At 38.8% G+C, this 22,631-nt stretch overlaps 1 protein-coding gene across 4 annotated transcripts in view; it reads right to left on the bottom strand.

Annotated features, from left to right (window-relative positions):
• The window catches only part of LOC128693198 (BTB/POZ domain-containing protein 17-like), a 341,893-nt gene that overhangs the window by 236,583 nt on the left and 82,679 nt on the right, over positions 1 to 22,631 (bottom strand). The window lies entirely within an intron of this gene.

The raw sequence follows: 22,631 nt of genomic DNA, 5'->3' as shown, positions 1-22,631 counted from the left end.
TTACTAAGGTATGACTTTAGGAAGTTGAGGGAGTGTCCTCTTATACCAGTGTGTTAATTTAATGTGTGGCAAATCATGGTCAACTGTATCAAAAGCTTTACGTAAATCAAAGATTCCCAGCAGGACTTCTTTCTTCTCGAGAGCAGTGTATATTAGTTCTAACAAGTGTATAATAGCATCATTTGTGCTTTTATTAGTACTGAATCCAAACTGACAGGGGTTTAGTATGTTGTGTGAGACGAGGTAGGAATAGATCTGTCTATGAATTAATTTTTCAAAGATTTTAGAGAGCAGAGGTAGGTTAGATATTGGTCTATAGTTATTCAAGTTGGTTTGATCACCTCCTTTGTGGATCGGGGTGACCCTCCCTATTTTGAGAATTGCTGGGAAGGTGGAGGATTCGATGGATTTGTTAAAGAGTGTTGCAATAATTGTTGACAGTGCTTGTGATGCTTTTTGTACATAAAAGTGTTAAGTTATTTCTGTCCCCTGCCTTGATTTTAACCCGTAAACGGTCCAAGCAGATCTACGTTCACATGCGTAGTGCTACAAAAGTAGATCTACGTTTTTTGACATATTTTCAAATATAACAAAAAAAAAAAGTAGATCAAAGTTTTTTTACACATTTTCAAATGTAAAAAACAAAAAGAAGATCTACTTTTTTACATACTTTCAAATGTTGAAAAAACGTATACACGTATATACGTTTGGACCGTTTACGGGTTAAGGGTGCTGATGATGAACGAGACTTCTGTTGGGTTGGCTGGGGATAGGAATAGCATATTCGGGTAGGTTCCCGTGAGGTAGTCTGATGGACAGGTGTTTGAGCTTGGGATTTTGCTCGCTAGATTCTTTCCTACGGTGGAGAAGAAAACATCGAGTCTGTTCGCTGTTTCAGTTGGTGGGAGTAGGGGTTCGTCTGATTTTGTTAATTTGATTGTTTTGTTTTTGGATATCTTTTTAGTTTCCTAGAACTTCGGATAGGGGTTTTCCAGGTCTTTTTCATATCACCTTTTATGTTAAGTAATGTTTTCATAATACAATTTCTTTTGATCTTCTTTTCAGGCTGGCAAGGACTAACGAGCAACCTTTAGAATAGTCTCTAGTTTTCTGACCCATTCTGTAATGAAAATAAATGCTATAAAATACCTACACAATGGAAACATAAACATATGCAGTTTAATGTGATCCTTTATTGACAACGTTTCGCCCACACAGTGAGCTTTTTCAAGTCACACACAGATCTGTGTGTGACTTGAAAAAGCCCACTGTGTGGGTGAAACGTTGTCAATAAGGATCACATTAAACTGCATATGTGTTTATGTTTCCATTCTGTACTGTTTTTCATACAGATGCTTTGTGTTAATGGATTTAACCCTTAAATGGTCCAAACGTATATATACATTTTTTCAACATCTGAAAGTATGTAAAAAAATGTAGATCTTCTTTTTTGTTTTACATTTGACATTTTACATTTTACATTTGTTACATTTGAAAATATGTAAAAAAAAAGTAGATCTACTTTTGTAGCACTACGAATTTGAACGTCGATTTGTTTGGACCGTTTAAGGGTTAAGGATGCTAGGTGTTAGCCAGGGATTGTTCAGTCTCTTAGCTGTGATCTGTTTAGTTTTTTTTAGGGCAATGCTTGTTATAGAGGTATTTTTTTTTTTTTTTTAGAAAATTATTAATAAAATCATTCATATCTGTATATGTTTCAAACTCATTATGCCAGTCAACGTTATTCATAGCTCTTATAAAGTTCTTAACAGCTGTCTCGTTATGTAGTCTGAAGGTAACTTTAGTAGTGTCTTGGGGCAATTTACCTAGGCTGGTTATGAAAAAGGTAGGGTAGTGGTCTGTGGTGTTGTCTGTGATTATGCCTTATTTTAACCCTTAAACTGTCCAAACGTAGATCTACGTTCACTCGCGTGGCGCTCCGAATATTTTGAAAAATAAAATTTTTTTTTTCTTTTAAAATGAAGCGCACATTTTTCTACATGTTATAGGATAAAACAAAATTTTAGGGTCAGTACTTACCGAGACATAAGACCGTGAAGTTGGCTCTGGATGCTAACCTGTCGGCAACATCAACTCCTGCAGCTTGCAGAAGTGTTGCTGATATACCTTTTTTTCTCCTTTTTAATGTAATTTATATATTTTTTATGTTCTGATAATTACAATTTATAATAGTTCTTGTAATTTCATAGCCAATCTTTGTTCTGACACTAATATTAGGTACTGAAATAGTGCTCAAATAGTCACAATCACATTGAACATTTACACCTGCCTGGGTTATTTACTATTGTCTAGAAATATATACAAAGTATTTATAGGTCCCAGCAATGTTTTAGATACCCTGGTATATACCATGAAGCATGTTGTTATGAAAGGCATCCCTATACTGTTGACAGCCCAGTGACATTTGATAAATGTGAACTGCTCCAGCTAATTCTCGCTGTATTTTTTATCACTGTTACAGACAAACATGTCTTGTCTCTCTGTCTATGTCTGTATCTCTGTGTGTCTATCTGCCTGTCTGTCTATCTGCCTGCCTGTATGTCTGTCTCTGTTTATCTGTCTTTCTGTCTGCTTTGAGTATATGTATATTGCACTCCTTGAAGAATTGTGTTATGACACCTGTTATCAGTTCAGTGACATCTGATAAATGGGTGCTCGGGGAACCCTGGCTTTATTTGTTGTCACTGATACACACAAACATGTTTCTGTCTATCTGTCTTGTCTATCTTTGCCTGGAATTTTTGGGTTATCCTAGGTAATTTACGCTATGTATAATAACTGTAGTACAGTGGACCCCCGGTTAACGATTTTAATCCGTGCAAGAGGGGTAATTGTTATGCGAAATAATCGCTATGTGAATGAATTTTCCCCATAAGAAATAATGGAAATCAAATTAATCCGTGCACGACACCCAAAAGTATGAAAAAATTTTTTTTAACACATGAAATATACATTTTCCCACACACAAAGAGAAGGATACATGCACAATAGTAGAGTAGTACATGCACAGTATATATTGTGCATGTACTAGTCTACTAAATGAAGAATAAATGACACTTACCTTTATTGAAGATGCAGCAATGACTGATGAGACACTGTGTCCTGGGAGTGCCTTTTCCTCCTGAGTACTGTAGGTCCTGTTTGGCATTTTCTTCCAGAACAGGCCTTATCACACTGTGTATGCCACTACGATTCTTAAATCTCTCAAACCAACCTTTGCTGGCTTTAAATTCACCAATATAAGCACTAGTTCCAGGCATTTTTCCCTGTTCACCTGGGCGTTAGTCGACTTGTGTGGGTTGCATCCTGGGAGACAAGATTAAGGACCCCAATGGAAATAAGTTAGACAGTCTTCGATGACACTGACTTTTTTGGGTTATCCTGGGTGGCAAATCCTCTGGGGTTAATTGTTTCTTGGTATTCTCAATAAGCCACACCAACAACGGTGCTACAGCAGCAGCAGCAGCTGACAGTGCAGCAGCAGCAGCAGCTGACAGTGCAGCAGCAGCAGCAGCAGCAGCTGTACCACCAATAGTAGCGATACTTATCAATGATCTTTTTCTTCATCTCTATTGTAATTCTCACCCTTATTGCTGTAGGGTTGGCACTAGAAGCTTTCTTGGGGCCCATGGTCACTTATTTTCCAGAAAAAACACCGAAAACACTGTAATAATACGAAATATTCCGATTGTATACTTGGATGTTACCGCGGAGGCTGGCTGGTAAACAATGCCACCGGCGGAACATGTGAGCGTGGTTTAGGCCGCGTCTCGGAGGAAAATCGGTAAGCGGGTTTTTAAGCGGTATGTGAGGCAAAATTTTTGCGATTAAAGTAAGCGGTATGCGAAATAATCGCTATGTGATGCCATCGTTATGCGGGGGTCCACTGTACTTATGTGTACATGTGAGATAGAGATATAGATAGACAAAGATATAGATAGATAGATAGACAGAGATATAGAGATATAGATAGAGATATAGACAGTGAACAGCCAGAGACAGCCAAAGCAAGCCAGCTGGCCAGCCTGCCAAATACATAAGAACATAAGAAAGAAGGAACACTGCAGCAGACCTACTGGCCCATGCAAGGAAGGTACATGTCACCCTCCCCCCCCCTGGCTTAGACCAATGACCCACCTAGTCAGGTCACATCCATTGAAGGAAGGAGCATGACATCAGACCTAGCAGCACAAGCTAGTCAGGTCCAACTCACACCCACCAACACTCACTCATGTATTTATCTAACCTTTTTTACTTTCCTCTTAAAATGGGAGTGTTAATGTGACGTGGCATCAGTGAGTCCTTGGTGTTTGCCCCACTATTTGCTTTAGCTGGCACTCAATTGAAATGGTGCTCCCACAAGGTACTAAGTGCTCCCAGATTTTTTTAACAGTGCACACAATAAGTGCACAGACCCATTATTTCATGTCTAGGCGACTCAAGCCTATTGTGCCAAATTTGAAGGAATGAAAAATAAAACGGTGATCTACATTTGAAGCGCTACATGTGCAAACGTAGATCTACGTTTGGACAGTTTAAGGGTTAAAGGGGATATTGTGTTAGTCCAGATGTGGTCTAATAAATAGATACTAGACTTGGAGATTCTTGTAGGCTTTGTTACTGTTGGTAGCAACAAGCAGTTGCTCATAGTGTTTGTAAATTCGGTTACTTGTGGATTCTGGTCATGTAGTAGATTTATGTTGAAATCTCCTGAGAGTAGCAAGTGGTCTTTGTTCATATGTGCATCAGTTATCATGTTTCCTAACTTTTCACTAAAATGGTAAGTGTTTGACTGTGGTACTCTGTAGATGTTTATCACTGTGAGGGGTTTTTGCTGGTCTTTTGATTTAAATTTAGCTATAATATATTCTCAATGTTCATCCCTTGTGCAAGAATTATTGATACATTCAAGCTGATCTAAGTAGTATATAGCTGTTCCACCCCCTTGCTGTTCTGTCCTACAGTTGTGTATGCTGTGTAACCAGGAATGGCATAGACATCTGTAGTACCAGGCTTTAGCCAGGTTTCTGTGAGTATGATGACTGACATACTGGTATGAAGGGAATTGGGTATGCATGCACTCTGCCAATCCCTAGGTACGTTCCCCTTCCTCATACATTTACTAAATAAAAACACCAACCATTCCAAAACTATGTCCTCACCTGCTTTTAACCCCTTCAGGGTCCAAGGCCAAAATCTGAAGTGGTGCTCCAGTGTCCAAGAAATTTTGAAAAAAAAAAAAAATTATTTTTTCTTACAGAATTAAAGAGCATATTTTTGTTAAGGTAATAAGACAAAAAAAAAATTCTGATCAGTACTTACCGAGATACAGTGCCGAGAAGTTTGTCCAAAGTGACCTGGTGGCGGCAACATCGACGATTTCCACATACGCGCATTACTTTATTTAGCAGTTTTTTCTTTTTTTCTTTTCTTTTCCAATTTTTTTCTTTTCCTACTAACATTTGAGGCCTGAGAGACCAATACTGTATATAATGTATATATATAAACTCACTATATTGAACACAATAACCGCACTAAAGTTATCATATTATTGTTTACCACTGTTGTTTATTACAATAAATATGCACAAATCTTGTATAATACTAATGTTCTATCATATATTTACATATTTACAATCATTGGACATGGTTTTAGAACTGCTGGAGCTTGTGGAACTCCTTGAAACAAGGCACCATGCACAGAGGTACCTTACATTCCTCACACAAACCGAGTGTCTTTGTGTCTTTGTTGCCGTCGTTTTGTTTGTGCACAGACGATGCATCTCTTCAGAGCAAATTTCTTCTGAGTTGAAGGAAGCTGTATTATGAAATGATCACCTTCCCTCCTCAAACACTTGCGTGCAGCCAGCAGCAACAGCCTGGTTGATCAGGCTCTGATCCACCAGGAGGCCTGGTCTCAGACCGGGCCGCGGGGGCGTTGACCCCCGGAACTCTCTCCAGGTAAACTCCAGGTATATCCTGAGGAGTTCAATGACCTTGTTGTATAGCAGGTGTTGTTACCTGGTACTTCATTATGAGTTGTCTGACAACAGACAAACAAAATTCACCATACGATGGTCTGTTGCCAGTCTTCATTTGATACATATTATATGCATTGAGCACTGAAATGTCCATGAGATGGAAGAAAAGTTTCATGTACCACTTGTAACTTTTACGAACACAATCAACAAAGCCAATCTGCATGTCACATTTGTCAACCAATAATCAATCACTGTCACTGGTTTTCGAATACATTCATTAGTCACTCAATCAACTTTGCCACTGTCTTGCATTTCATTACGGTGAATGGTTGTCAACAATGTGACATCTCATTTGTCATGCCACCGTAATGCCATGATGTCACTGGCAGTAAACGCCTGCACATCATCACCACGAGCACCTGCGTTGAGCCTGGGCATATGTTTACGATTAGAACGCACTGTGCCACACACATCTGTCTTGTTCACTTGCAAGAAATCACTGAGTAATGAGCTTGTGTACCAGTTATCGGTATATAATGTATGCCCCTTACCAAGATAAGGTGCCATCATGCTTCTCACTACGTCACCTGAGATACCCAATTACATCTTGGTATCTTTCAATGTTTTACTTCCCGTGTATACAACAATATCCAATACCAGGCCACTGTCACAGTCACAGAGTACAAACAGTTTTATACCAAAGCATTTCCTCTTGCTCGGTATATACTGCTTGAATGACAGTCTACCTTTGAACAAAATCAAAGACTCGTCAATTACAAGATTCTTGAATGGATGAAAGTATATGCTGAACTTTTGTTTGAGATACATAAAAACATTTCTAATCTTGTATAACCTGTCACTGCTGTCAGGCCTGGTTTTGTCAGAGAAGTGCAACATACGTAACAGTAAGATAAACCTGTTCACTGGGATGATTTCACTGAAGACCGGGGTAGAAATTAGCCGATCTGTGGACCAGTATGCTTTTATATTATGCTTATAGACATGAGGCATAAGCATTATTGTTGCAAAAAGCAAATACATTTCTGCAACAGTCGTCTCTTTCCACCGGTGTAGTCTTGACAGTGGTGATATGATCGTATTTGCCATGGTGTACTCAAAATACTTATTACTTTCCCTGACAATAGTTTCCATCAATGGCTGGTCAAAGAATAATTCAAAGAATTCCAGTTCATTTGCAGTGTTTCCAAGGGGACAAGTTGGTAGAATTCCACTTTCAGAGTCATCAAAGTGGTGGGGCTTGGGAACAAAATTGGGATTTTGCTGCCAATCCCAGATACGGTTTGCTGGTGGATATTGGACATCATAGGATGGTTGTGCAGGTAGTTGTGGTTGTGATGGGCTGATGGCTGATGCTCCGCTTTGTCCTTGAACTGAGGAGTCAGCAGCAAGGGTCCCAGCCTGGGCTGGTGAGTCACGCATGGCCGTGACACTACCATCACCACTACAACCATCTACTGATGCCTGTGGTCTATCCATGCCAAGTGTAGCCACATCATCCTCACTATCACTAGCTATACCTGGTGTAGGGCCACGGGATGTACTCCGTCCCCTGGGCACGGCATAGGGTACACTACCCAAGTGCATGCAGCGGTGTACATACCGATGCTTCACTGGTGAATATGATTCCTCACTATCACTACTCGAATGATCATCAAGAGCAATAAAATCACAATCCACGTCACTATCATCATCATTACTGAAGTCAGAGGCCTGGCCACGCGTTGAGGAACAACCGACCATGACTGACGAGTGCCCACACCAGAGGAAGAAGGTTGAGGATTGTCAGGGTTTTCTGCACTATTATCGATATCCTGGTCATTCCTTTCGGTCACTAACTGATCAAAGCCAAAGAATTTGTCTTCGTTTCCACTTCCGTCACTGTCAGAACTATCAGATAGGAACAGGAGAGTCCCAATTTTCCTTGGAGTGAGAGCTGCCTTGCAATGAGGCATGGTGAACAAGGGTAACTGAGCCGGCGTTCCCACAATGCTATGCGGGCGCCTAGATTTTTTGTTTATGGCACACACCCACCACACAGACCCGTTCTCTCACATGTAGGCCTATGAGCGTTTTTGCGCTAAATTTGACAGCGCTAGAATTTTGGCGTAGATCTACGGTTAGGACACTCAATGTGAAGCCATAGATCTACGGGACGGACCCAGAAAGGTTTAGCATTTGTGTCTTTATCCCATCAGTCCCAGCTGCTTTACCCCCTTTAATTCTACCCACAGCCTCATGCACCTCCCCCATACTTACATCTGGCTCTTCCTCACTCCTACAAAATGTTATACCTCAAATGCACGAAAGCACAGCTTCCTTATCTTCATCAACATCTAGCACTTCCTCAACATATTCCCTCCATCTTCCTGATACCTCTAACTCTCCATCTAATAATGCTCCTCCTCTATTTTAAATAGTCAAATCCATTCATTCCATAGGATGTCTCAACTTATTAACCCCTTGAGTGTCGTAACCCCAAATCCAGAGGTGTCTCCTGGTGTCGCAAAATTTAAAAAAAAAAAATTATGTTTTCTTATGAAATGATAGAGAATCTTTTCCTGATTGTAATGACACCAAAAGAACAAAATTTGATGGAAAACTGACGGAATTACGCTCTCACAAAGTTAGCAACCTCGGCAATATTTACAAATCAGCAATTTTGCCCACTTTGAGCCGTATTTTCGGCTAATTCTTTTGTTCCAGTCGGCGAAACTCATTGCTATTTCTTTAGAACTCCATATTTTCTATCGATTGAGTACAAGAAACTGCCCATTTACCAATTTCAACTACCCAATAATGTGGTCAGAAATTTGCAATTTGGCCAATTTCACGAAAATTAAAAAATATGACAACTTCAAAATAAGGTCCAGAATGAACAATGCAGACATTCCTGGCTCTAAAATAACATTTTCTTTGTTCATCAGTCACGTCTACAGTCCCCTCTGATATTACTCTTGCTTTCTATTTTGAATTTTTATTCAAACAAAAAATAGAAGATTTACTGTTATGCAGACTACTGCAATACTGTAATAATTGTACAAATAATGTCAACCCATTTATGACTGCATATTAGAATGGCTAGTTGGACATTTATTGGACAATAACATCATTTGTTTACTTTTGAACATCAGCAAAAATAAAACATTTCCCCTACTTTGAGCTCCATTTCCAGGTTCTTTGTGAATATTTTTGGGCTTCTGGAAAGGATTAATTGTATTTACATTATTTCTTATGGGAAATATTGCTTCAAGTTTCAAACGTTTCAACTTTAGAACTAGCTCCTGGAACAGATTAAGTTCAAAACTCGGGGTACCACTGTAGTTTATATAAAGCACGGAATTACAATTTAGAACAAGTTAAAACAATTTACAATATGAAGTATTATAAATAAATAACAAAAAGGCACAACACCGTGACTGGAACAATACACAAATAACCTGCACTACTACTACTACTACTACTACTACCACCACCTCCTGCCTATATATACCCATCCTGCTCTCCTTTTCATTAGTGTGAATTTGTAAATGGTCCAAGTTGGACCGAAACATCGTCGTAAGCTCCTCTCTTCTATGTGCGGGTTATTTGTGTACGAAGTATTACAATTTAGTGCATTTAAAAAAAATGAAACTGAAACACTTATAAGTTTGAAGTAATGAGTAAATGATTGAGCAATCATCAGCAATATACAATAATGAAATTGAGACAATTTTAAATTTGAAGTAAATTATCAAATAACTGAGCAGTCTTAAATTATTTAGAAGTTTTTTGAGTAGCTTTTGAGTAACTGGTAGGTGTTAAGTAAAGTGTTTGCCTGGTTAATTTTGGGTGATAAGGTGTGATCTGGCAATGAATTCCAGATCTTCAGGCCCTTTGCATGCATAGCATTTTTGCATAGAAAAAGATGGACATGTGGGATATTGAAAAGTGATTTGTGTCTTGTTATAGTTATCAAGGAGGAGTTTGAGAGGAGGGTTTATATTTGAGTACAGTGTGCTGTGTATGTAGTAGGCACAATAATAAGTGTGGATGTTGTGTATATTAAGCAAGTTAAGACTCTTGAAAAGCAGTGGAGTATGCTATCTAGTGCAGGAGTTAGTAATCAATTGTGCTGAAGTTTTTTGTTGGGTTATCAAAGGTTTAAGGTGACTTGCTGTGGTTCAGCTCCATGCACAAATATCATAGGCAAGGTAAGGGTAAATGAGAGAGTGGTAAAGAGCAAGAAGATTCGATACAATGGAAGATATATTACAGAAATAGAGATGATTTTGATTGGCTTTAGTACCGAAAATAGCTTGAAATTGAGCTCTAAGTAGCAGAAATGTTCGATTTTTACTGATATTCAAGAGTAAACAAATGAAGTCACGTGTCCAATACACATCAACTGATGGGTCTAATATACGTTCACGAATACGCTGATATTATTTATCCAATTATTACAATATTGCCTAACAGTAACGAATGTACTGATATTATTTATACAAGTGTTACAATATTGCGTAACAGAACTCTTCCATTTTTTGGCGTGAATAAAAATTCTTTATGTAAATAAAAATCAAAATGGAATTCATCTGTCAAGCCTTAAATGTAACTAATAAACTGAGGAAATGTTATTTCAGTGCCAGGAATGCCTGCATTGTTTATTCCAAACCCTATTTTTAAATTGGAATATTTTGAATTTTGTGTGAAATTGGCCGAATTATTTATTTCTGATCACTTTATTGGGTAGTTGAAATAGTTGATCGGGCAGTTTCTTGTGCTAAGCATTTGGTCGAATGGAATAATGTAATTGGCCTAAAATAGGAGTCAAAGTGGGCAAAATTGCTGATGCATAAATATCGCTGATGCAGTAATTTCGCAATAATGTAATTTCATCAATTTTCCATCAAATTTCGTACTTTTTGTTTTATTACCTTCAGAAAAAGATTCTCTACTATTTCATGAGAAAAAATAACAAAAGTTGTTTTGAAAATTCTTGGACCCTGTGGACAAGGCTTGGACTCTCAAAGGGTTAAATGTCGTAGTATATTACGTGTGGGTGGGTAAGTAAGTAAGTAAGTAAGTAAGTAAGTAAATTTATTTAGGTATACACAATACAGTTACATAGAATTATCATACATAGCAGCATATGTGTAGAGAACCTAGGATAACCCAAAAAAGTCAGACAGAGTGACTTATTTCCATTGGGGTCCTTTTACCTTATTATTATAATATAAAGGTTATAATATTTTCTTATTATTCTATAATGAAGATAACATCTTATTATCATACTAAAAAGACTATCTACTACCCGAGGGTCATTAAGACTATCTACAATACGAGGGTCATTAAGACTATCTACTACCCGAGGGTCATTACGACTATCTACAATACGAGGGTCATTACTAGGGATAAGGTAAAATTTACACGTATTTTAGCTAAAAAATAGAAAATCATTCCCCTCCCTTTCTGTTGCTTCATTCATCAGACACTTTTTGGCAGTCTTTTTGAACTGGTTCAAGCTATGACTGGCCTTGACATTTGTGGGTAGTCTGTTCCATTCCTTTATTGCTGTACAATAAAAGGTGTTTGAAGCCTGGCCACTGACTGTGGGTACTACAAAGTTGTGCTCTCTCCCCCTAGTACTATGATTGCTTTGGTTCCCAACCTTGACAAAATTGACAGCAAGATATTCTGGACACTGTTCGTGAGCAATTTTATAAACATGATTTAGCTTCAGTTGTTTTACTCTGTCTTCAACATTCAGCATATCCAACTGCTGTAATTCATCCTGGCCTACATGTTCTCTTGGTCCCAGCCCCAGGATGAATCTTACGATTTTTTTCTGGGTGATTTGCAGTCTATCTTTCAGTTTTTTTGTCAAGGCAGAGTACCAAGAAGAGCAAGCGTAATCCATATGGCATTGTATAAGGGCTAGACATAGGGTCCTGCGAGCCTCAGTAGGTAGACACTTTGCTTGTCTATACAGAAATTTCAGCCTGGCATTCGCTTTCTTTACTACACTGTTCCCTATCAATTCTCCTGACATGCATGGGTCAAAGGGGATTCCCAGATATTTAACTGATGAAACCAAAGTGATGGACTCCCCATTACACTGAACATTAAAATTATTTACCCTTCTCAGTTTATGTTTCGTTCCAAAGAGAATGGCTTCAGTTTTCCCTAGGTGTAATGATAGTTTGTTGTCTACTAACCATTTGCTGCAGGACTCCAGTTCCAGTGTTAAAACATTAGCAATATCTTGTGGGTCTTTACCTGACACTAACAGAGCACTGTCATCTGCATACAGTAGGAGTTTGCACTTGACACTGATAGGCATATCATTGACATAACATAAGAATAGTAAGGGACCCAGAATACTACCTTGGGGAACTCCACATGTTATCGGCAGGGGTTCTGATTCCGTTTTGTTGATTTTGACTATTTGTCTCCTGTTGCTAAGGTAGGACTTAAACCAGTCTACAGAACCTATACCGATAGCTTGGAGTTTATTACATAATATATTGTGGTTGACAGTATCGAAGGCCTTTTGCAGGTCTAAGGTTACCATACCTATGAGGTTCCCTTTTGACATTTCAGTTCTCAGGTAATCCATCAGATTAATAAGGGAGGTATCGGTTGAGTATGATCTTCTAAAGCCCGATTGATAGCTATGGAGAATGCTGTTGTCATTAAGGTACTTAACTACTTGAGAATATACCGCCCTCTCCAGAATTTTAGATATTATACTGAGTATACTAACAGGTCTATAGTTGCTTACATCAGACCTATTATTTTTCTTGAAGATAGGAGTAACTCTGGCCTCCTTGAACCCCTCCGGTACGGTATTAGTGGTGATTGATAGATTTATTATGTGAGCAATAGGGATTGACAGTTCAAAAGCACCATCTTTTAGGAACTTAGACGGGATGTTATCAGGGCCTGTGCTCTTAGTTGGGTTTAACCTGCTTAGTTCTTTTTGAATGAAGTCATGAGATACACTTACTAGTTGACAACTGTTTGGGGTCACCCCTTTATTGGTATAGTATGTTTGAAACTTATCAGAGTCTGTGTTAAAGGTATTTGATGCAGCTGGTAGTTTACTTACTAGTGTTGATGCAACAGATGTGTAGTAGGAATTAAAGCAATTTGCCACCTTAGATGTTTCGTGGCATACCTCATTATCGATAGTGAGTACTATGTTAGACCTATCTACTGGCTTATGGCTATACCCCAACTGTTTTAGTTGTTGCCAGAGCTTTCTGGGGTTATGCTTATATTCTTCAATTTTTGAGCAATAGTGCTTTGCCTTTGCTCCTTTTATAAGCCTCTGTACTCTGTTCCTCACCCTTTGGAATTCATTTAGTGCTGCAATATCCTGTCTGTTTGCTTTAAATCTTTTTAGTAGCTGGTCTCGGAATTTCATATTATCTAATATCTCAGTAGTCATCCAGGGTTCAGTTCTTCGTTTAATCCTAACCTCTTTAACTGGTGCAATATTATTAAGAATGGTAGTGAACATTGTTTTGAATTTTTCCCAGGCATCGTTTATGTCCGTGCAACTTGTTATCTCTGTCCAGTCACAATTGTGAAGCCTATTTACCAGTGTTTCTTTACTGTAGTTTCTAGTTGACCTCATTTTTATTGTCCTGTGTAGGCCTATCCTATCCCTAGTGATTTTCCTGGTGCAGTAAATGATGAAATGATCACTAAGACCTGTGGTAATGACGCCTGACTGACTAATGTTCTCAGCGCGGTTGCAAAGTATGTGGTCAATTAGGGTGGCTGAGAACTGTGTGATCCGGGTTGGTTTATTAATTAGTTGGGTGTAGCTATTTAATCCTAGAATTTGCTTATACCTTTTGCATAGCCCGTTATTTTGTTGCTGAAAACAGATATTGAAGTCGCCCAGTATTATTGTTTCGCAATTGTTTTCAACTCCGGACAAGACTCTGGAAAAGTCTTCTAAGAACTGGTCCTGGGTAGGAGGGCGGTAACTAGTTCCTACTAAGATGGGTTTGGTCTTGGGAAGCAGCACTTCAAACCATAGAATCTCCAGTTTATTGTTATTTAAATCAGGTCTTGGGTTGTAAGCTAAGTCATTTCTAATGTAGGCAATACTCCACCGCCCTTTCTGTTCCTATCTAATCGTTTTATATTGTAACCTTCTATTTTGACCTCGTCGTCAGTCACCGTATCATCCAACCAAGATTCAGAGATGGTTATAACTGCCGCCCTAATTTTGTTAGCTAGAATCCTAATCTCTGCCAATTTAGGAAGAAGTGATCTTGCATTGACATGAATAAAGTGAAGGCCTGTTTTCATAAAACAATCATAATCATCAATATATGGCAATGGGTCATTTGTATTAAAATTAGGTAAATCAATGTCATCACTGCTAAAGGGTAACTGTGCCAAAGTGCATTTGTTACACACAAAATGAATTCTGGCACCGTTGCTATAATTGTACATACATCCATCATGCACCCACCCCTTACACATTTTACATAAGTTGCCTTTTCTGTTTTTCATGCGTACTTTAGTACAGTGTATGCATCTGTTTGGTAGTGTTTGAGATAATAATGGCTGTATTGTCTCACATTGACCTATGTATGCATTACATATGGAGTTAAGGTTATCATCCCTAGCTACTAGACCGTCATTATTGCCGTCATTTATCTGTCTGTTTTGCCTCTGCACAATAGTTTGAGGTCCTGGATTAATTTGGATATCACCACTTAAGAGCGCTACAATAAGAGCTGTGTGCCATTGTTTTTGTTTGGGTATGCGGTGTTGCCATACCTTGCGGCGAGTGAGGTTTACTTTTTTGGTAGGATGGCAACTGTTGGGCTTTTACTGTCCAGGGCGCTGTTACTCCATTCACCTTTTCCAACCCCCATGACTGATTTCTTTCTTCATGGAATTGAAGAAGAAATATAAATATAATTATGGCAGCCTGTACCCCTCTAATGCCTGCCATTTTTGCTCTTCGCTCTTTTACTCATATACAATATTTATTTCTCTTTTCCAGTCCCTAGTACACTTAGTATCTGCTTTAATTACACTGAATTACTAGTAAAATTTCCTCTTCAAAACCCTCTTCACTGCTCACTTTTCCCTTAACTTCACAACACCCTTACAGTTAACCCCTTATTCACCCTCCCCTACCCACCTCACTTCACAGTCTGGCTTCACCAATTAACTTCTAACTCCTTTCCATTCTGGTAGACCAGAAAGGTTTAATCAATGGTTTTATCCTTCCAAATCCCCCTCAATTCCATTTATCGGGGGTTGTGTCGTGTTGTTGTCTCCTGACCTGTTTTGCTGACTCTGCCATTTTTAAAACACTGAGGGGAGTAACACCACCTGACTTTCCTTGAGATTATAGATATATTTGGCTTTTTCTGCTATGATTCTCTCACTGTACACTGGTCAGCTGAATATAGGTCAGCTATTAAAATATTAACCTTGACTATTTAACTATTCACTTCTTTCCCACGACTGGCACTGAGGGATAACCGTCCTATACCTTGGAGTTTTGTACTGTTGATTTGACGATGTCTCCTGTGTTTCCCTCTCGTTAGCACTGGTACAGGTGATATGATGGTGGTACAGATATGATGCTACTGTCAACAGATGAACGTCAGTAAAGATGAGAATTTCACTTCGCTAGTTGTACGTCTGGCAGTAGCTGCTGTTTGAATGCCGGTCAGCCATGTTTAAAGGCTCAAATCTTTCCCTCGTTTGGCACTGACGAAAAAAGTCCTACAGACCTACATGGGGTGGCCTGGCTGGCTACCATACCTCCCACACCTAGCTTCTTACAATAAATACTACTCGCCTCTCACCCTACATTAATACTACAAATATTTTAAGGTAAGTAACACGCTAGATAACAGGGATATCTTGCTACTCCTACTTACACTTTGGTCACACTTCACAGACACGCATATGCATATATATATACATACATCTAGGTTTTTCCCCTTTTTCTAAATAGCTCTTGTTCTTCTTTATTTCTTCTATTGTCCATGGGGAAGTGGAAAAGAATCTTTCCTCCGTAAGCCATGCGTGTCATATGAGACGACTAAAATGCCGGGAGCAATGGGCTAGTAACCCCTTCTCCTGTAGACATTTACTAAAAAAGAGAAGAAGAAAAACTTTATAAAACTGGGATGCTTAAATGTGCGTGGATGTAGTGCGGATGACAAGAAACAGATGATTGCTGATGTTATGAATGAAAAGAAGTTGGATGTCCTGGCCCTACGCGAAACAAAGCTGAAGGGGGTAGGGGAGTTTCAGTGGGGGGAAATAAATGGGATTAAATCTGGAGTATCTGAGAGAGTTAGAGCAAAGGAAGGGGTAGCAGTAATGTTAAATGATCAGTTATGGAAGGAGAAAAGAGAATATGAATGTGTAAATTCAAGAATTATGTGGATTAAAGTAAAGGTTGGATGCGAAAAGTGGGTCATAATAAGCGTGTATGCACCTGGAGAAGAGAGGAATGCAGAGGAGAGAGAGAGATTTTGGGAGATGTTAAGTGAATGTATAGGAGCCTTTGAACCAAGTGAGAGAGTAATTGTGGTAGGGGACCTGAATGCTAAAGTAGGAGAAACTTTTAGAGAGGGTGTGGTAGGTAAGTTTGGGGTGCCAGGTGTAAATGATAATGGGAGCCCTTTGATTGAACTTTGTATAGAAAGGGGTTTAGTTATAGGTAATACATATTTTAAGAAAAAGAGGATAAATAAGTATACAAGATATGATGTAGGGCAAAATGACAGTAGTTTGTTGGATTATGTATTGGTAGATAAAAGACTGTTGAGTAGACTTCAGGATGTACATGTTTATAGAGGGGCCACAGATATATCAGAACACTTTCTAGTTGTAGCTACACTGAGAGTAAAAGGTAGATGGGATACAAGGAGAATAGAAGCATCAGGGAAGAGAGAGGTGAAGGTTTATAAACTAAAAGAGGAGGCAGTTAGGGTAAGATATAAACAGCTATTGGAGGATAGATGGGCTAATGAGAGCATAGGCAATGGGATCGAAGAGGTATGGGGTAGGTTTAAAAATGTAGTGTTAGAGTGTTCAGCAGAAGTTTGTGGTTACAGGAAAGTGGGTGCGGGAGGGAAGAGGAGCAATTGGTGGAATGATGATGTAAAGAGAGTAGTAAGGGAGAAAAAGTTAGCATATGAGAAGTTTTTACAAAGTAGAAGTGATGCAAGGAGGGAAGAGTATATGGAGAAAAAGAGAGAGGTTAAGAGAATGGTGAAGCAATGTAAAAAGAGAGCAAATGAGAGAGTGGGTGAGATGTTATCAACAAATTTTGTTGAAAATAAGAAAAAGTTTTGGAGTGAGATTAACAAGTTAAGAAAGCCTAGAGAACAAATGGATTTGTCAGTTAAAAATAGGAGAGGAGAGTTATTAAATAGAGAGTTAGAGGTATTGGGAAGATGGAGGGAATATTTTGATGAATTGTTAAATGTTGATGAAGATAGGGAAGCTGTGATTTCGTCTATAGGACAAGGAGGAATAACATCTTGTAGGAGTGAGGAAGAGCCAGTTGTGAGTGTGGGGGAAGTTCGTGAGGCAGTAGGTAAAATGAAAGGGGGTAAGGCAGCCGGGATTGATGGGATAAAGATAGAAATGTTAAAAGCAGGTGGGGATATAGTTTTGGAGTGGTTGGTGCAATTATTTAATAAATGTATGGAAGAGGGTAAGGTACCTAGGGATTGGCAGAGAGCATGCATAGTTCCTTTGTATAAAGGCAAAGGGGATAAAAGAGAGTGCAAAAATTATAGGGGGATAAGTCTTCTGAGTGGGAGCAAGGGGCTAGTAACCTCTTCTCCTGTATATATTACTAAATGTAAAAGGAGAAACTTTCGTTTTTCCTTGTGGGCCACCCCGCCTCGGTGGGATACGGCCGGTGTGTTGAAAGAAAGTCTTCTGAGTATACCTGGTAAAGTGTATGGTAGAGTTATTATTGAAAGAATTAAGAGTAAGACGGAGAATAGGATAGCAGATGAACAAGGAGGCTTTAGGAAAGGTAGGGGGTGTGTGGACCAGGTGTTTACAGTGAAACATATAAGTGAACAGTATTTAGATAAGGCTAAAGAGGTCTTTGTGGCATTTATGGATTTGGAAAAGGCGTATGACAGGGTGGATAGGGGTCAATGTGGCAGATGTTGCAAGTGTATGGTGTAGGAGGTAGGTTACTGAAAGCAGTGAAGAGTTTTTACGAGGATAGTGAGGCTCAAGTTAGAGTATGTAGGAAAGAGGGAAATTATTTCCCAGTAAAAGTAGGCCTTAGACAAGGATGTGTGATGTCACCGTGGTTGTTTAATATATTTATAGATGGGGTTGTAAGAGAAGTAAATGCGAGGGTCTTGGCAAGAGGCGTGGAGTTAAAAGATAAAGAATCATACACAAAGTGGGAGTTGTCACAGCTGCTCTTTGCTGATGACACTGTGCTCTTGGGAGATTCTGAAGAGAAGTTGCAGAGATTGGTGGATGAATTTGGAAGGGTGTGCAAAAGAAGAAAATTAAAGGTGAATACAGGAAAGAGTAAGGTTATGAGGATAACAAAAAGATTAGGTGATGAAAGATTGAATATCAGATTGGAGGGAGAGAGTATGGAGGAGGTGAATGTATTCAGATATTTGGAAGTGGACGTGTCAGCGGATGGGTCTATGAAAGATGAGGTGAATCATAGAATTGATGAGGGAAAAAGAGTGAGTGGTGCACTTAGGAGTCTGTGGAGACAAAGAACTTTGTCCTTGGAGGCAAAGAGGGGAATGTATGAGAGTATAGTTTTACCAACACTCTTATATGGGTGTGAAGCATGGGTGATGAATGTTGCAGCGAGGGGAAGGCTGGAGGCAGTGGAGATGTCATGTCTGAGGGCAATGTGTGGTGTGAATATAATGCAGAGAATTCGTAGTTTGGAAGTTAGGAGGAGGTGCGGGATTACCAAAACTGTTGTCCAGAGGGCTGAGGAAGGGTTGTTGAGGTGGTTCGGACATGTAGAGAGAATGGAGCGAAAAAGAATGACTTCAAGAGTGTATCAGTCTGTAGTGGAAGGAAGGCGGGGTAGGGGTCGGCCTAGGAAAGGTTGGAGAGAGGGGGTAAAAGAGGTTTTGTGTGCGAGGGGCTTGGACTTCCAGCAGGCATGCATGAGTGTGTTTGATAGGAGTGAATAGAGACAAATGGTTTTTAATACTTGACGTGCTGTTGGAGTGTGAGCAAAGTAACATTTATGAAGGGGTTCAGGGAAACCGGCAGGCCGGACTTGAGTTCTGGAGATGGGAAGTACAGTGCCTGCACTCTGAAGGAGGGGTGTTAATGTTGCAGTTTAAAAACTGTAGTGTAAAGCACCCTTCTGGCAAGACAGTGATGGAGTGAATGATGGTGAAAGTTTTTCTTTTTCGGGCCACCCTGCCTTGGTGGGAATCGGCCAGTGTGATAAAAAAAAAAAAAAGTAATGAGTGTACTGTGCATGCATTTTACTTTCTATTGTTTTTAACCCCTTGACTGTCGCAACCACCAATCCTGAGGTGTCTCCTGGTGTCGCAAAATTTAAAAAAAAAAAAAAAATCTTTTTTCCTATGAAATGATAGAGAATCTTTTCCCGATTGTAATGACACCAAAAAAAAAAAACGAAATTTGATGAAAAACTGATGAAATTACGCTCTCGCAAAGTTAGCGACCTCAGCGATGTTTACAAATCGGCGATTTCTCCAATTTTGAGCCCTATTTTCGGCTAATTCCATTGTTCCAGTCGACCAAAATCATAGCTATTTTTTTAGAGCTCCATTTTTTATATCAACTGAGTACAAGAAACTGCCCATTTATCAATTTCAACTACCCAAAACGTGGTCAGAAATTTGCAATTTGGCCAATTTCTTGAAAATTGAAAAATATGACAATTTCAAAATAAGGTCCAGAATGAACAATGCAGACATTCCTGGCTCTAAAATAACATTTTCTTTGTTCATCAGTCATGTCTCCAGGCCCCTCTGATATTACTCTTGCTTTCTATTTTGAATTTTTATTCAAACAAAAAATAGAAGATTGACTATTATGCAGACTACTGCAATACTGCAATAATTGTATAAATAACATCAACCCATTCATGACTGTATATTAGAATGGCTAGTTGGACATTTATTGGACAATGACATCATTTGTTTTCTTTTGAACATCGGCAAAAATCAAACATTTCCCCTACTTTGAGCTCCATTTCCAGGTTCTTTTCATAGTAAAATCAATCAAAATCACCTCTATTCCTATAATATGTTTTCCATTCAATCAAAGGAGACCAAGAAAACGAGAATACATCCATAAATACTATATGAAAATAGACCACAAACTCGGCATTTAATTAAAAAAAAACGGTCAGAGTTCTTTTTTTCTTATAATGCACTGCGTGCTCCAGGATTTTTTTTATATGGTGCACACTGACCACATAGACCCATTCTCTCACATGTGGGCCTACCAGCTTTCTCCTTCTTGATTTGAAGCAGCTGGAATTTATGAGTATAGTATATACATCAATAACATCTTGTAGGAGTGAGGAAGAGCCAGTTGTGAGTGTGGGGTAAGTTCGTGAGGCAGTAGGTAAAATGAAACGGGGTAAGGCAGCCGGGATTGATGGGATAAAGATAGAAATGTTAAAAGCAGGTGGGGATATAGTTTTGGAGTGGTTGGTGCAATTATTTAATAAATGCATGGAAGAGAGTAAGGTACCTAGGGATTGGCAGAGAGCATGCATAGTTCCTTTGTATAAAGGCAAAGGGGACAAAAGAGAGTGCAAAAATTATAGGGGGATAAGTTTGTTGAGTATACCTGGTAAAGTGTATGGTAGAGTTATTATTGAAAGAATTAACCCTTTCAGGGTCCGTCCCATAGATCTACGGCTTTACGTTCAGGGTCCAAACCGTAGATCTACGTCAAGAGCTCAGCTCACTCTGATAAACTGTGAGTGGTACACTTGGGCCTAGATATGAGAGAATACATCTATGTGGTATGTGTGCACCACATAAAACAAATCCTGCAGCACACTGTGTATAATGAGAGAAAAAAACTGATACCAAGATTTTCGATTAAAACAGCAACTTTGCAGTGTTTTTTCGTATGTTTTTATAGTTGTATTTGCAATTTCTTGGTCTCATTTGATAGAATGGAAGACATATTACAGAAATAGAGATGATTTTGATTGGTTTTAGCACTGGAAATGGCTTGAAACTGAGTTCAAAGTAGCAGAAATGTTAAATTTTTGCCGATGTTCAAGAGTAAACAAACGACCTCACACGTCTAATACACGCCAGCTGGTGGGTCTAATATACATTCACAAATGTGGTGATGATATTTATACAATTATTACAATATTGCATAACAGTAAATCTTCTATTTTTTGGTGTGAATAAAAATTCATTATGTGAATAAAAAATCAAAATGGGATTTATTTGTAAAGCCTCAAAACATAACTAATGAACCGAGGAAATGTTAGTTTAGTGCCAGGAATGCCTACATTGTTTATTCTGGACGCTGTTTTGAAATTGGAATATTTTGAACTTTGTGTTAAATTGGCCAAATTACCAATTTCCAATCACTTTATTTTGTAGTTGCAACAGTTGACTTGGCAATTTCTTGTGCTCAATCGATAGAATAGAAGTAATACTAGTGAAATAGCTAAGAATTTGGTCGACTGGAATGATATAACTGGCCTAAAATGGGAGTCAAAGTCGGTAAAATTGCCGATTCATAAATATCGCTGACACATCAAAATTCGCAGGAGCATAATTTCGTCAATTTTCCATCAAATTTCGTACTTTTTGTTTTATTACCTTCACAAAGATTCTCTACCATTTCATAAGAAAAAATAAAAAAATTTTTTTGGAAAATTCTTGGACACTGGGGCACCACTTCAGATTTTGGCCTTGGACCCTGAAGGGGTTAAGAGTAAGACGGAGAATAGGATAGCAGATGAACAAGGAGGCTTTAGGAAAGGTAGGGGGTGTGTGGACCAGGTGTTTACAGTGAAACACATAAGTGAACAGTATTTAGATAAGGCTAAAGAGGTCTTTGTGGCATTTATGGATATGGAAAAGGCGTCTGACAGGGTGGATAGGGGGCAATGTGGCAGATGTTGCAGGTGTATGGTGTAGGAGGTAGGTTACTGAAAGCAGTGAAGAGTTTTTATGAGGATAGTAAGGCTAAAGTTAGAATATGTAGGAAAGAGGGAAATTATTTCCCAGAAAAAGTAGGCCTTAGACAAGGATGTGTGATGTTACCGTGGTTAATATATTTATAGATGGGGTTGTAAGAGAAGTAAATGCAAGGGTCTTGGCAAGAGGCGTGGAGTTAAAAGATAAAGAATCACACATAAAGTGGGAGTTGTCACAGTTGGTCTTTGCTGATGACACTGTGCTCTTGGGAGATTCTGAAGAGAAGTTGCAGAGATTGGTGGATGAATTTGGTAGGGTATGCAAAAGAAGAAAATTAAAAGTGAATACAGGAAAGAGTAAGGTTATGAGGATAACAAAAAGATTAGGTGATGAAAGATTGGATATCAGATTGGAGGGAGAGAGTATGGAGGAGGTGAATGTATTCAGATATTTGGGAGTGGACT

This window comes from Cherax quadricarinatus, chromosome 28, assembly GCF_038502225.1.
Source record: "Cherax quadricarinatus isolate ZL_2023a chromosome 28, ASM3850222v1, whole genome shotgun sequence".
Lineage (NCBI taxonomy): Eukaryota > Metazoa > Arthropoda > Malacostraca > Decapoda > Parastacidae > Cherax > Cherax quadricarinatus.
This window is presented reverse-complemented; position numbering and strand designations above follow the sequence as displayed.